The sequence below is a fragment of the Staurois parvus genome, unplaced genomic scaffold (assembly GCF_062004578.1).
Source record: "Staurois parvus isolate SC_StPar_1 unplaced genomic scaffold, SC_StPar_1.0 ptg000445l, whole genome shotgun sequence".
Classification (NCBI taxonomy): Eukaryota; Metazoa; Chordata; class Amphibia; order Anura; family Ranidae; genus Staurois; species Staurois parvus.
Genome location: NW_028318241.1, coordinates 6,646,132 through 6,661,009, shown reverse-complemented (window position 1 = coordinate 6,661,009; position 14,878 = coordinate 6,646,132). Strand labels below are relative to the sequence as shown.

General features: G+C 46.5%; 1 protein-coding gene and 5 non-coding genes across 6 annotated transcripts in view; all 6 read right to left on the bottom strand.

Moving 5' to 3' along the window:
• The window catches only part of SLC38A9 (solute carrier family 38 member 9), a 191,350-nt gene that overhangs the window by 79,456 nt on the left and 97,016 nt on the right, over positions 1 to 14,878 (bottom strand). The window lies entirely within an intron of this gene.
• LOC149453674 (U1 spliceosomal RNA) lies at positions 470 to 633 on the bottom strand. Its single transcript, XR_016314609.1, has one exon. It is a non-coding gene; the product is annotated as a U1 spliceosomal RNA (small nuclear RNA).
• Positions 3,909 to 4,072, bottom strand: LOC149453673 (U1 spliceosomal RNA). The gene has a single exon (XR_016314598.1). It is a non-coding gene; the product is annotated as a U1 spliceosomal RNA (small nuclear RNA).
• Positions 7,330 to 7,493, bottom strand: LOC149453672 (U1 spliceosomal RNA). The gene has a single exon (XR_016314587.1). It is a non-coding gene; the product is annotated as a U1 spliceosomal RNA (small nuclear RNA).
• On the bottom strand, positions 10,771 to 10,934 carry LOC149453671 (U1 spliceosomal RNA). Its single transcript, XR_016314576.1, has one exon. It is a non-coding gene; the product is annotated as a U1 spliceosomal RNA (small nuclear RNA).
• Positions 14,210 to 14,373, bottom strand: LOC149453670 (U1 spliceosomal RNA). Its single transcript, XR_016314565.1, has one exon. It is a non-coding gene; the product is annotated as a U1 spliceosomal RNA (small nuclear RNA).

The following is a 14,878-nucleotide window of genomic DNA, read 5'->3' as shown; positions in this document are numbered from 1 at the left end:
CCCCCTAAAGAGTAAACCTTCGGTGAGGACATGTTCTGGATTGGGATTCCAATGGCATGATGAGCAATGATCTGGAGAGGCCGACACGTGGAGAAGGGTACTTCCGGAGCTGCCGAATGCAAGCGTGTTGAAGGTAGAGATGGAAACCCTACACATGCTACATGTGGGGGGGATGATACGGAGTGTCCAAAAGAGGAAGAGGTTTTGCCAGCGGTCATCTTTAAAAAAAAAACCCCAAAAAAACATTGCTGCTTGTGGAGTGGAACGGCGCAGTAGCCTGTAGTGGATAGGTGTACCCAGGCAAAGCTGTTGATAAGGAACGCAAGAGTTGAAACTCTGTTGCACACACGCGGCTGTGAAGTACGGGTGTAAAAAAAAGTAAGAAAAAAAAAAAAGAAAGAGAAGGCTGCTCGTCAAAACATGTTTATATTGAATTTATATTTGAATTCTGTCTTTGACTAGGAATGATCAGGGGAAAGCGCGAACGCAGTCCCCCACTACCACAAATTATGCAGTCGAGTTTCCCGCATTTGGGGAAATCGCAGGGGTCAGCACACCCGGAGTGCAATGGATGAGCCTCGCCCTGGGAGAACCACCTTCGTGATCATGGTATCTCCCCTGCCAGGTAAGTATGAGTTGGAATTGACCAGCTAGCGCTCCCCGGTCGGGGCACACCTCTGACAAGTCATGGAAGCTTCCCGGACGTGCGACAAGCTAGCCTTGGTCAGCGCTAGACCACAAGCCAGCTATGTCTCCGCAAAACGGTTCAAGAGTCATGAATCCACCCCTAACAGAAAAGACGTCTCTCAAATGTCTCAATTCTTCGCAAAGGAGTAAAAAACAATCCCAGCGTACACGGCAGCAGCACATATATTTGCATAGAGGGACGGCCCTTAAGCACCCTGCCACCACGCCGCCTTCCTTCCACTAAACAAAGCCCCTTGCCTATTGCATATCAAAGGGCACCGAGGCGACACTGTTCACAGCAAGCCTGTCTGCTCTAAATCACTCACTGGCCTTACTCATGAGTCGGGATGTCACCATCCAATGGTTGAACGCTTCAAATATGTAATAGGAACTCAAGGCAAACAACTAAGAGTGCAGCTAAATCATTTCATCAATGCAAACAGTTACAGTTGTGGTCAAAATAATAGCAGTGTGTTGAAAAAAGTGAACAAAGCTCAAAATCCTTCTAATAGCTTTTATTTCCATGCACACAAATGCATTGGGAACACTACACATTCTATTCCAAATCAAAACATGAAGAAAAATAGATCAAATTTGTGTTGTTCCTCTAAAACAAAATTGAAGAAAAGGGAATATTAGACTGTTCAAAAAAATAGCAGTGTTTGTATTCTTCTTTACAAACTCAAACATTCACTATATAAACTGAAAAATGTTTGAAGATTTTGCTTTCCTTTGAATCACTTAATGAATATTTACTTGTATAAGCGCTGTTTCTGAGAACTGCTGTACATCTGTGTTGCATGGAGTCAACCAACGTCTGCCACCTGCGAACAGGTATGCCAGCCCAGGATGATCGGACTACATTCCACAGTTCTCCTCTATTTCTTGGTTTTGCCTCAGAAACTGCATTTTTGATGTCACCCCGCAAGTTTTCTATCGGATTGAGATCCGGGGATTGGGCTGGCCACTCCATAACGTCAATCTTGTTGGTCTGGAACCAAGATGTTGCCCGTTTACTGGTGTGTTTGGGGTCGTTGTCTTGTTGGAAGGCCCATTTCAAGGGCATTTCCTCTTCAGCATAAGGCAGCATGACCTCTTCAAGTATTCCGATGTATTCAAACGGATCCATGATCCCTGGTATGCGATAAACGGGCCCAACACCGTACTATGAGAAACATCCCCATATCACGATGCTTGCGCAACCATGCTTCACTGTCTTCACAGTGTACTGTGGCTTGAGTTCAGTGTTTGGGGGTCGTCTGACAAACTGTCTCCGGCCACTGGACCCAAAAAGAACAACCTTACTTTCATCAGTCCACAAAATGTTGCGCCATTTCTCTTTAGGCCAGTCAGTGTGCTCTCTGGCAAATTGTAACCTCTCCGGCACAGGTCTTTTTTGCAACAGTGGGACTTTGCGGTGGGCTTCTTGCAGATAGCTTGGCTTCACACGGGCGTCTTCTAATTGTAACAGTACTCACAGGTAGCTTTAGACCTTCTTTGATCTTCCTGGAGCTGATTGTTGGCTGAGTCCTTGCCATTTTGGCTATTCTTCTATCCATTCGAATGGTAGTTTTTCGCTTTCTTCCACGTCTTTCAGGTTTTGGTTGCCATTTTAAAGGACTTGCGATCATTTTAGCTGAGCAGCCTATCATTTTCTGCACTTCTTTATATGTTTTCCCCTCTCCAATCAACATTTTAATCAAAGGTACGCGCTGTTCTTCTGAACAATGTCTGGAACGACCCATTTTCCTCCGAATTTCAGAGAGAAATGCGCTGTAACCAGCATGTACAACATTTGCTGCCTGCCTTCCTTCCTTCAATAAGGGCAATAACTGCCACCTGTTTTTCAAAGAATGAATGACCTCACTAACAGAACTCCACACTGCTATTATTTTGAACATGCCCCTTTCAATTAGTGATTCAACTACACAGAATCAGCAGCATGCATGTCATGACTGTTGGGTCTGTTGGATTTCTATTACTCTACTACACCTGCTAGTAAATTATTTGCCAGGCAGAAATATCATTTCTACCAAAAACCGTGATTGATCAGGTTAGCGATGTCTGACTGCTATTATTTTGAACACAACCGTGCATCTGCCAAAATAATTTAGAATTCCCTGTGACGTCTAAAGGGCACATACGGGGGGTTGTAGGGAGACAAACAAAAGGCAAAGTCAAACACGTTGAGTACATCTCTCTAACCCACTCTAGCGAAGGGCAGAAATATTATTTTTGTGCGTTTGTGTCATTTTGTTGAAATCAACAGTGGGCTGCCTGGACTTCCTCAGCTGCGGCTGCTGTTGATGGGCGAGTCCCTGAACCCGTGCTGTATCTATTGCTGCTTGTCCCTCAATCTGCCTGGACTGTGGTCTTGGGCTCTGGGCCAAGTGCCTGCTGGATCCAATTGCTGCCCTGTGGACTACCTCCCTTGTTTGCGGTCCCATATTGCCGTCCTGTGGAACGTTCTCCTTTGCTGTGGCTCCCGGCTGCCCTGTGGACTAGCTCCCTTGTTTGCTGTCCCACATTGCCTTCCTGAGGAACACTCTCCCTTGCTGTGCCTACTGTTTGTCCTGCGGACTTGTTCCCCTACTGCCTGTACCCAGAGTCCCCCAACAGATGCCCGCGCGCCGGGTTCCGTATGATTTTGCCTCTGTGCTCTCTCTCTCTCTGCACTCCTAGTTCGTCACACCCGCGTACTTTCCTGAAGTCCAGCAGGGTAGAAATGGTTAGACGAATCTGTCCCGTTTGCTACGTTCCCCCTAAAGAGTAAACCTTCGGTGAGGACATGTTCTGGATTGGGATTCCAATGGCATGATGAGCAATGATCTGGAGAGGCCGACACGTGGAGAAGGGTACTTCCGGAGCTGCCGAATGCAAGCGTGTTGAAGGTAGAGATGGAAACCCTACACATGCTACATGTGGGGGGGATGATACGGAGCGTCCAAAAGAGGAAGAGGTTTTGCCAGCGGTCATCTTTAAAAAAAAAACCCCAAAAAAACATTGCTGCTTGTGGAGTGGAACGGCGCAGTAGCCTGTAGTGGATAGGTGTACCCAGGCAAAGCTGTTGATAAGGAACGCAAGAGTTGAAACTCTGTTGCACACACGCGGCTGTGAAGTACGGGTGTAAAAAAAAGTAAGAAAAAAGAAAGAGAAGGCTGCTCGTCAAAACCTGTTTATATTGAATTTATATTTGAATTCTGTCTTTGACTAGGAATGATCAGGGGAAAGCGCGAACGCAGTCCCCCACTACCACAAATTATGCAGTCGAGTTTCCCGCATTTGGGGAAATCGCAGGGGTCAGCACACCCGGAGTGCAATGGATGAGCCTCGCCCTGGGAGAACCACCTTCGTGATCATGGTATCTCCCCTGCCAGGTAAGTATGAGTTGGAATTGACCAGCTAGCGCTCCCCGGTCGGGGCACACCTCTGACAAGTCATGGAAGCTTCCCGGACGTGCGACAAGCTAGCCTTGGTCAGCGCTAGACCACAAGCCAGCTATGTCTCCGCAAAACGGTTCAAGAGTCATGAATCCACCCCTAACAGAAAAGACGTCTCTCAAATGTCTCAATTCTTCGCAAAGGAGTAAAAAACAATCCCAGCGTACACGGCAGCAGCACATATATTTGCATAGAGGGACGGCCCTTAAGCACCCTGCCACCACGCCGCCTTCCTTCCACTAAACAAAGCCCCTTGCCTATTGCATATCAAAGGGCACCGAGGCGACACTGTTCACAGCAAGCCTGTCTGCTCTAAATCACTCACTGGCCTTACTCATGAGTCGGGATGTCACCATCCAATGGTTGAACGCTTCAAATATGTAATAGGAACTCAAGGCAAACAACTAAGAGTGCAGCTAAATCATTTCATCAATGCAAACAGTTACAGTTGTGGTCAAAATAATAGCAGTGTGTTGAAAAAAGTGAACAAAGCTCAAAATCCTTCTAATAGCTTTTATTTCCATGCACACAAATGCATTGGGAACACTACACATTCTATTCCAAATCAAAACATGAAGAAAAATAGATCAAATTTGTGTTGTTCCTCTAAAACAAAATTGAAGAAAAGGGAATATTAGACTGTTCAAAAAAATAGCAGTGTTTGTATTCTTCTTTACAAACTCAAACATTCACTATATAAACTGAAAAATGTTTGAAGATTTTGCTTTCCTTTGAATCACTTAATGAATATTTACTTGTATAAGCGCTGTTTCTGAGAACTGCTGTACATCTGTGTTGCATGGAGTCAACCAACTTCTGCCACCTGCGAACAGGTATGCCAGCCCAGGATGATCGGACTACATTCCACAGTTCTCCTCTATTTCTTGGTTTTGCCTCAGAAACTGCATTTTTGATGTCACCCCGCAAGTTTTCTATCGGATTGAGATCCGGGGATTGGGCTGGCCACTCCATAACGTCAATCTTGTTGGTCTGGAACCAAGATGTTGCCCGTTTACTGGTGTGTTTGGGGTCGTTGTCTTGTTGGAAGGCCCATTTCAAGGGCATTTCCTCTTCAGCATAAGGCAGCATGACCTCTTCAAGTATTCCGATGTATTCAAACGGATCCATGATCCCTGGTATGCGATAAACGGGCCCAACACCGTACTATGAGAAACATCCCCATATCACGATGCTTGCGCAACCATGCTTCACTGTCTTCACAGTGTACTGTGGCTTGAGTTCAGTGTTTGGGGGTCGTCTGACAAACTGTCTCCGGCCACTGGACCCAAAAAGAACAACCTTACTTTCATCAGTCCACAAAATGTTGCGCCATTTCTCTTTAGGCCAGTCAGTGTGCTCTCTGGCAAATTGTAACCTCTCCGGCACAGGTCTTTTTTGCAACAGTGGGACTTTGCGGTGGGCTTCTTGCAGATAGCTTGGCTTCACACGGGCGTCTTCTAATTGTAACAGTACTCACAGGTAGCTTTAGACCTTCTTTGATCTTCCTGGAGCTGATTGTTGGCTGAGTCCTTGCCATTTTGGCTATTCTTCTATCCATTCGAATGGTAGTTTTTCGCTTTCTTCCACGTCTTTCAGGTTTTGGTTGCCATTTTAAAGCACTTGCGATCATTTTAGCTGAGCAGCCTATCATTTTCTGCACTTCTTTATATGTTTTCCCCTCTCCAATCAACATTTTAATCAAAGGTACGCGCTGTTCTTCTGAACAATGTCTGGAACGACCCATTTTCCTCCGAATTTCAGAGAGAAATGCGCTGTAACCAGCATGTACAACATTTGCTGCCTGCCTTCCTTCCTTCAATAAGGGCAATAACTGCCACCTGTTTTTCAAAGAATGAATGACCTCACTAACAGAACTCCACACTGCTATTATTTTGAACATGCCCCTTTCAATTAGTGATTCAACTACACAGAATCAGCAGCATGCATGTCATGACTGTTGGGTCTGTTGGATTTCTATTACTCTACTACACCTGCTAGTAAATTATTTGCCAGGCAGAAATATCATTTCTACCAAAAACCGTGATTGATCAGGTTAGTGATGTCTGACTGCTATTATTTTGAACACAACCGTGCATTTGCCAAAATAATTTAGAATTCCCTGTGACGTCTAAAGGGCACATACGGGGGGTTGTAGGGAGACAAACAAAAGGCAAAGTCAAACACGTTGAGTACATCTCTCTAACCCACTCTAGCGAAGGGCAGAAATATTATTTTTGTGCGTTTGTGTCATTTTGTTGAAATCAACAGTGGGCTGCCTGGACTTCCTCAGCTGCGGCTGCTGTTGATGGGCGAGTCCCTGAACCCGTGCTGTATCTATTGCTGCTTGTCCCTCAATCTGCCTGGACTGTGGTCTTGGGCTCTGGGCCAAGTGCCTGCTGGATCCAATTGCTGCCCTGTGGACTACCTCCCTTGTTTGCGGTCCCATATTGCCGTCCTGTGTGCCGTCCTGTGGACTAGCTCCCTTGTTTGCTGTCCCACATTGCCTTCCTGAGGAACACTCTCCCTTGCTGTGCCTACTGTTTGTCCTGCGGACTTGTTCCCCTACTGCCTGTACCCAGAGTCCCCCAACAGATGCCCGCGCGCCGGGTTCCGTATGATTTTGCCTCTGTGCTCTCTCTCTCTCTCTGCACTCCTAGTTCGTCACACCCGCGTACTTTCCTGAAGTCCAGCAGGGTAGAAATGGTTAGACGAATCTGTCCCGTTTGCTACGTTCCCCCTAAAGAGTAAACCTTCGGTGAGGACATGTTCTGGATTGGGATTCCAATGGCATGATGAGCAATGATCTGGAGAGGCCGACACGTGGAGAAGGGTACTTCCGGAGCTGCCGAATGCAAGCGTGTTGAAGGTAGAGATGGAAACCCTACACATGCTACATGTGGGGGGGATGATACGGAGTGTCCAAAAGAGGAAGAGGTTTTGCCAGCGGTCATCTTTAAAAAAAAAACCCCAAAAAAACATTGCTGCTTGTGGAGTGGAACGGCGCAGTAGCCTGTAGTGGATAGGTGTACCCAGGCAAAGCTGTTGATAAGGAACGCAAGAGTTGAAACTCTGTTGCACACACGCGGCTGTGAAGTACGGGTGTAAAAAAAAGTAAGAAAAAAAAAAAAGAAAGAGAAGGCTGCTCGTCAAAACATGTTTATATTGAATTTATATTTGAATTCTGTCTTTGACTAGGAATGATCAGGGGAAAGCGCGAACGCAGTCCCCCACTACCACAAATTATGCAGTCGAGTTTCCCGCATTTGGGGAAATCGCAGGGGTCAGCACACCCGGAGTGCAATGGATGAGCCTCGCCCTGGGAGAACCACCTTCGTGATCATGGTATCTCCCCTGCCAGGTAAGTATGAGTTGGAATTGACCAGCTAGCGCTCCCCGGTCGGGGCACACCTCTGACAAGTCATGGAAGCTTCCCGGACGTGCGACAAGCTAGCCTTGGTCAGCGCTAGACCACAAGCCAGCTATGTCTCCGCAAAACGGTTCAAGAGTCATGAATCCACCCCTAACAGAAAAGACGTCTCTCAAATGTCTCAATTCTTCGCAAAGGAGTAAAAAACAATCCCAGCGTACACGGCAGCAGCACATATATTTGCATAGAGGGACGGCCCTTAAGCACCCTGCCACCACGCCGCCTTCCTTCCACTAAACAAAGCCCCTTGCCTATTGCATATCAAAGGGCACCGAGGCGACACTGTTCACAGCAAGCCTGTCTGCTCTAAATCACTCACTGGCCTTACTCATGAGTCGGGATGTCACCATCCAATGGTTGAACGCTTCAAATATGTAATAGGAACTCAAGGCAAACAACTAAGAGTGCAGCTAAATCATTTCATCAATGCAAACAGTTACAGTTGTGGTCAAAATAATAGCAGTGTGTTGAAAAAAGTGAACAAAGCTCAAAATCCTTCTAATAGCTTTTATTTCCATGCACACAAATGCATTGGGAACACTACACATTCTATTCCAAATCAAAACATGAAGAAAAATAGATCAAATTTGTGTTGTTCCTCTAAAACAAAATTGAAGAAAAGGGAATATTAGACTGTTCAAAAAAATAGCAGTGTTTGTATTCTTCTTTACAAACTCAAACATTCACTATATAAACTGAAAAATGTTTGAAGATTTTGCTTTCCTTTGAATCACTTAATGAATATTTACTTGTATAAGCGCTGTTTCTGAGAACTGCTGTACATCTGTGTTGCATGGAGTCAACCAACGTCTGCCACCTGCGAACAGGTATGCCAGCCCAGGATGATCGGACTACATTCCACAGTTCTCCTCTATTTCTTGGTTTTGCCTCAGAAACTGCATTTTTGATGTCACCCCGCAAGTTTTCTATCGGATTGAGATCCGGGGATTGGGCTGGCCACTCCATAACGTCAATCTTGTTGGTCTGGAACCAAGATGTTGCCCGTTTACTGGTGTGTTTGGGGTCGTTGTCTTGTTGGAAGGCCCATTTCAAGGGCATTTCCTCTTCAGCATAAGGCAGCATGACCTCTTCAAGTATTCCGATGTATTCAAACGGATCCATGATCCCTGGTATGCGATAAACGGGCCCAACACCGTACTATGAGAAACATCCCCATATCACGATGCTTGCGCAACCATGCTTCACTGTCTTCACAGTGTACTGTGGCTTGAGTTCAGTGTTTGGGGGTCGTCTGACAAACTGTCTCCGGCCACTGGACCCAAAAAGAACAACCTTACTTTCATCAGTCCACAAAATGTTGCGCCATTTCTCTTTAGGCCAGTCAGTGTGCTCTCTGGCAAATTGTAACCTCTCCGGCACAGGTCTTTTTTGCAACAGTGGGACTTTGCGGTGGGCTTCTTGCAGATAGCTTGGCTTCACACGGGCGTCTTCTAATTGTAACAGTACTCACAGGTAGCTTTAGACCTTCTTTGATCTTCCTGGAGCTGATTGTTGGCTGAGTCCTTGCCATTTTGGCTATTCTTCTATCCATTCGAATGGTAGTTTTTCGCTTTCTTCCACGTCTTTCAGGTTTTGGTTGCCATTTTAAAGCACTTGCGATCATTTTAGCTGAGCAGCCTATCATTTTCTGCACTTCTTTATATGTTTTCCCCTCTCCAATCAACATTTTAATCAAAGGTACGCGCTGTTCTTCTGAACAATGTCTGGAACGACCCATTTTCCTCCGAATTTCAGAGAGAAATGCGCTGTAACCAGCATGTACAACATTTGCTGCCTGCCTTCCTTCCTTCAATAAGGGCAATAACTGCCACCTGTTTTTCAAAGAATGAATGACCTCACTAACAGAACTCCACACTGCTATTATTTTGAACATGCCCCTTTCAATTAGTGATTCAACTACACAGAATCAGCAGCATGCATGTCATGACTGTTGGGTCTGTTGGATTTCTATTACTCTACTACACCTGCTAGTAAATTATTTGCCAGGCAGAAATATCATTTCTACCAAAAACCGTGATTGATCAGGTTAGCGATGTCTGACTGCTATTATTTTGAACACAACCGTGCATCTGCCAAAATAATTTAGAATTCCCTGTGACGTCTAAAGGGCACATACGGGGGGTTGTAGGGAGACAAACAAAAGGCAAAGTCAAACACGTTGAGTACATCTCTCTAACCCACTCTAGCGAAGGGCAGAAATATTATTTTTGTGCGTTTGTGTCATTTTGTTGAAATCAACAGTGGGCTGCCTGGACTTCCTCAGCTGCGGCTGCTGTTGATGGGCGAGTCCCTGAACCCGTGCTGTATCTATTGCTGCTTGTCCCTCAATCTGCCTGGACTGTGGTCTTGGGCTCTGGGCCAAGTGCCTGCTGGATCCAATTGCTGCCCTGTGGACTACCTCCCTTGTTTGCGGTCCCATATTGCCGTCCTGTGGAACGTTCTCCTTTGCTGTGGCTCCCGGCTGCCCTGTGGACTAGCTCCCTTGTTTGCTGTCCCACATTGCCTTCCTGAGGAACACTCTCCCTTGCTGTGCCTACTGTTTGTCCTGCGGACTTGTTCCCCTACTGCCTGTACCCAGAGTCCCCCAACAGATGCCCGCGCGCCGGGTTCCGTATGATTTTGCCTCTGTGCTCTCTCTCTCTCTCTGCACTCCTAGTTCGTCACACCCGCGTACTTTCCTGAAGTCCAGCAGGGTAGAAATGGTTAGACGAATCTGTCCCGTTTGCTACGTTCCCCCTAAAGAGTAAACCTTCGGTGAGGACATGTTCTGGATTGGGATTCCAATGGCATGATGAGCAATGATCTGGAGAGGCCGACACGTGGAGAAGGGTACTTCCGGAGCTGCCGAATGCAAGCGTGTTGAAGGTAGAGATGGAAACCCTACACATGCTACATGTGGGGGGGATGATACGGAGTGTCCAAAAGAGGAAGAGGTTTTGCCAGCGGTCATCTTTAAAAAAAAAACCCCAAAAAAACATTGCTGCTTGTGGAGTGGAACGGCGCAGTAGCCTGTAGTGGATAGGTGTACCCAGGCAAAGCTGTTGATAAGGAACGCAAGAGTTGAAACTCTGTTGCACACACGCGGCTGTGAAGTACGGGTGTAAAAAAAAGTAAGAAAAAAGAAAGAGAAGGCTGCTCGTCAAAACATGTTTATATTGAATTTATATTTGAATTCTGTCTTTGACTAGGAATGATCAGGGGAAAGCGCGAACGCAGTCCCCCACTACCACAAATTATGCAGTCGAGTTTCCCGCATTTGGGGAAATCGCAGGGGTCAGCACACCCGGAGTGCAATGGATGAGCCTCGCCCTGGGAGAACCACCTTCGTGATCATGGTATCTCCCCTGCCAGGTAAGTATGAGTTGGAATTGACCAGCTAGCGCTCCCCGGTCGGGGCACACCTCTGACAAGTCATGGAAGCTTCCCGGACGTGCGACAAGCTAGCCTTGGTCAGCGCTAGACCACAAGCCAGCTATGTCTCCGCAAAACGGTTCAAGAGTCATGAATCCACCCCTAACAGAAAAGACGTCTCTCAAATGTCTCAATTCTTCGCAAAGGAGTAAAAAACAATCCCAGCGTACACGGCAGCAGCACATATATTTGCATAGAGGGACGGCCCTTAAGCACCCTGCCACCACGCCGCCTTCCTTCCACTAAACAAAGCCCCTTGCCTATTGCATATCAAAGGGCACCGAGGCGACACTGTTCACAGCAAGCCTGTCTGCTCTAAATCACTCACTGGCCTTACTCATGAGTCGGGATGTCACCATCCAATGGCTGAACGCTTCAAATATGTAATAGGAACTCAAGGCAAACAACTAAGAGTGCAGCTAAATCATTTCATCAATGCAAACAGTTACAGTTGTGGTCAAAATAATAGCAGTGTGTTGAAAAAAGTGAACAAAGCTCAAAATCCTTCTAATAGCTTTTATTTCCATGCACACAAATGCATTGGGAACACTACACATTCTATTCCAAATCAAAACATGAAGAAAAATAGATCAAATTTGTGTTGTTCCTCTAAAACAAAATTGAAGAAAAGGGAATATTAGACTGTTCAAAAAAATAGCAGTGTTTGTATTCTTCTTTACAAACTCAAACATTCACTATATAAACTGAAAAATGTTTGAAGATTTTGCTTTCCTTTGAATCACTTAATGAATATTTACTTGTATAAGCGCTGTTTCTGAGAACTGCTGTACATCTGTGTTGCATGGAGTCAACCAACGTCTGCCACCTGCGAACAGGTATGCCAGCCCAGGATGATCGGACTACATTCCACAGTTCTCCTCTATTTCTTGGTTTTGCCTCAGAAACTGCATTTTTGATGTCACCCCGCAAGTTTTCTATCGGATTGAGATCCGGGGATTGGGCTGGCCACTCCATAACGTCAATCTTGTTGGTCTGGAACCAAGATGTTGCCCGTTTACTGGTGTGTTTGGGGTCGTTGTCTTGTTGGAAGGCCCATTTCAAGGGCATTTCCTCTTCAGCATAAGGCAGCATGACCTCTTCAAGTATTCCGATGTATTCAAACGGATCCATGATCCCTGGTATGCGATAAACGGGCCCAACACCGTACTATGAGAAACATCCCCATATCACGATGCTTGCGCAACCATGCTTCACTGTCTTCACAGTGTACTGTGGCTTGAGTTCAGTGTTTGGGGGTCGTCTGACAAACTGTCTCCGGCCACTGGACCCAAAAAGAACAACCTTACTTTCATCAGTCCACAAAATGTTGCGCCATTTCTCTTTAGGCCAGTCAGTGTGCTCTCTGGCAAATTGTAACCTCTCCGGCACAGGTCTTTTTTGCAACAGTGGGACTTTGCGGTGGGCTTCTTGCAGATAGCTTGGCTTCACACGGGCGTCTTCTAATTGTAACAGTACTCACAGGTAGCTTTGGACCTTCTTTGATCTTCCTGGAGCTGATTGTTGGCTGAGTCCTTGCCATTTTGGCTATTCTTCTATCCATTCGAATGGTAGTTTTTCGCTTTCTTCCACGTCTTTCAGGTTTTGGTTGCCATTTTAAAGCACTTGCGATCATTTTAGCTGAGCAGCCTATCATTTTCTGCACTTCTTTATATGTTTTCCCCTCTCCAATCAACATTTTAATCAAAGGTACGCGCTGTTCTTCTGAACAATGTCTGGAACGACCCATTTTCCTCCGAATTTCAGAGAGAAATGCGCTGTAACCAGCATGTACAACATTTGCTGCCTGCCTTCCTTCCTTCAATAAGGGCAATAACTGCCACCTGTTTTTCAAAGAATGAATGACCTCACTAACAGAACTCCACACTGCTATTATTTTGAACATGCCCCTTTCAATTAGTGATTCAACTACACAGAATCAGCAGCATGCATGTCATGACTGTTGGGTCTGTTGGATTTCTATTACTCTACTACACCTGCTAGTAAATTATTTGCCAGGCAGAAATATCATTTCTACCAAAAACCGTGATTGATCAGGTTAGCGATGTCTGACTGCTATTATTTTGAACACAACCGTGCATCTGCCAAAATAATTTAGAATTCCCTGTGACGTCTAAAGGGCACATACGGGGGGTTGTAGGGAGACAAACAAAAGGCAAAGTCAAACACGTTGAGTACATCTCTCTAACCCACTCTAGCGAAGGGCAGAAATATTATTTTTGTGCGTTTGTGTCATTTTGTTGAAATCAACAGTGGGCTGCCTGGACTTCCTCAGCTGCGGCTGCTGTTGATGGGCGAGTCCCTGAACCCGTGCTGTATCTATTGCTGCTTGTCCCTCAATCTGCCTGGACTGTGGTCTTGGGCTCTGGGCCAAGTGCCTGCTGGATCCAATTGCTGCCCTGTGGACTACCTCCCTTGTTTGCGGTCCCATATTGCCGTCCTGTGGAACGTTCTCCTTTGCTGTGGCTCCCGGCTGCCCTGTGGACTAGCTCCCTTGTTTGCTGTCCCACATTGCCTTCCTGAGGAACACTCTCCCTTGCTGTGCCTACTGTTTGTCCTGCGGACTTGTTCCCCTACTGCCTGTACCCAGAGTCCCCCAACAGATGCCCGCGCGCCGGGTTCCGTATGATTTTGCCTCTGTGCTCTCTCTCTCTCTGCACTCCTAGTTCGTCACACCCGCGTACTTTCCTGAAGTCCAGCAGGGTAGAAATGGTTAGACGAATCTGTCCCGTTTGCTACGTTCCCCCTAAAGAGTAAACCTTCGGTGAGGACATGTTCTGGATTGGGATTCCAATGGCATGATGAGCAATGATCTGGAGAGGCCGACACGTGGAGAAGGGTACTTCCGGAGCTGCCGAATGCAAGCGTGTTGAAGGTAGAGATGGAAACCCTACACATGCTACATGTGGGGGGGATGATACGGAGCGTCCAAAAGAGGAAGAGGTTTTGCCAGCGGTCATCTTTAAAAAAAAAACCCCAAAAAAACATTGCTGCTTGTGGAGTGGAACGGCGCAGTAGCCTGTAGTGGATAGGTGTACCCAGGCAAAGCTGTTGATAAGGAACGCAAGAGTTGAAACTCTGTTGCACACACGCGGCTGTGAAGTACGGGTGTAAAAAAAAGTAAGAAAAAAGAAAGAGAAGGCTGCTCGTCAAAACATGTTTATATTGAATTTATATTTGAATTCTGTCTTTGACTAGGAATGATCAGGGGAAAGCGCGAACGCAGTCCCCCACTACCACAAATTATGCAGTCGAGTTTCCCGCATTTGGGGAAATCGCAGGGGTCAGCACACCCGGAGTGCAATGGATGAGCCTCGCCCTGGGAGAACCACCTTCGTGATCATGGTATCTCCCCTGCCAGGTAAGTATGAGTTGGAATTGACCAGCTAGCGCTCCCCGGTCGGGGCACACCTCTGACAAGTCATGGAAGCTTCCCGGACGTGCGACAAGCTAGCCTTGGTCAGCGCTAGACCACAAGCCAGCTATGTCTCCGCAAAACGGTTCAAGAGTCATGAATCCACCCCTAACAGAAAAGACGTCTCTCAAATGTCTCAATTCTTCGCAAAGGAGTAAAAAACAATCCCAGCGTACACGGCAGCAGCACATATATTTGCATAGAGGGACGGCCCTTAAGCACCCTGCCACCACGCCGCCTTCCTTCCACTAAACAAAGCCCCTTGCCTATTGCATATCAAAGGGCACCGAGGCGACACTGTTCACAGCAAGCCTGTCTGCTCTAAATCACTCACTGGCCTTACTCATGAGTCGGGATGTCACCATCCAATGGTTGAACGCTTCAAATATGTAATAGGAACTCAAGGCAAACAACTAAGAGTGCAGCTAAATCATTTCATCAATGCAAACAGTTACAGTT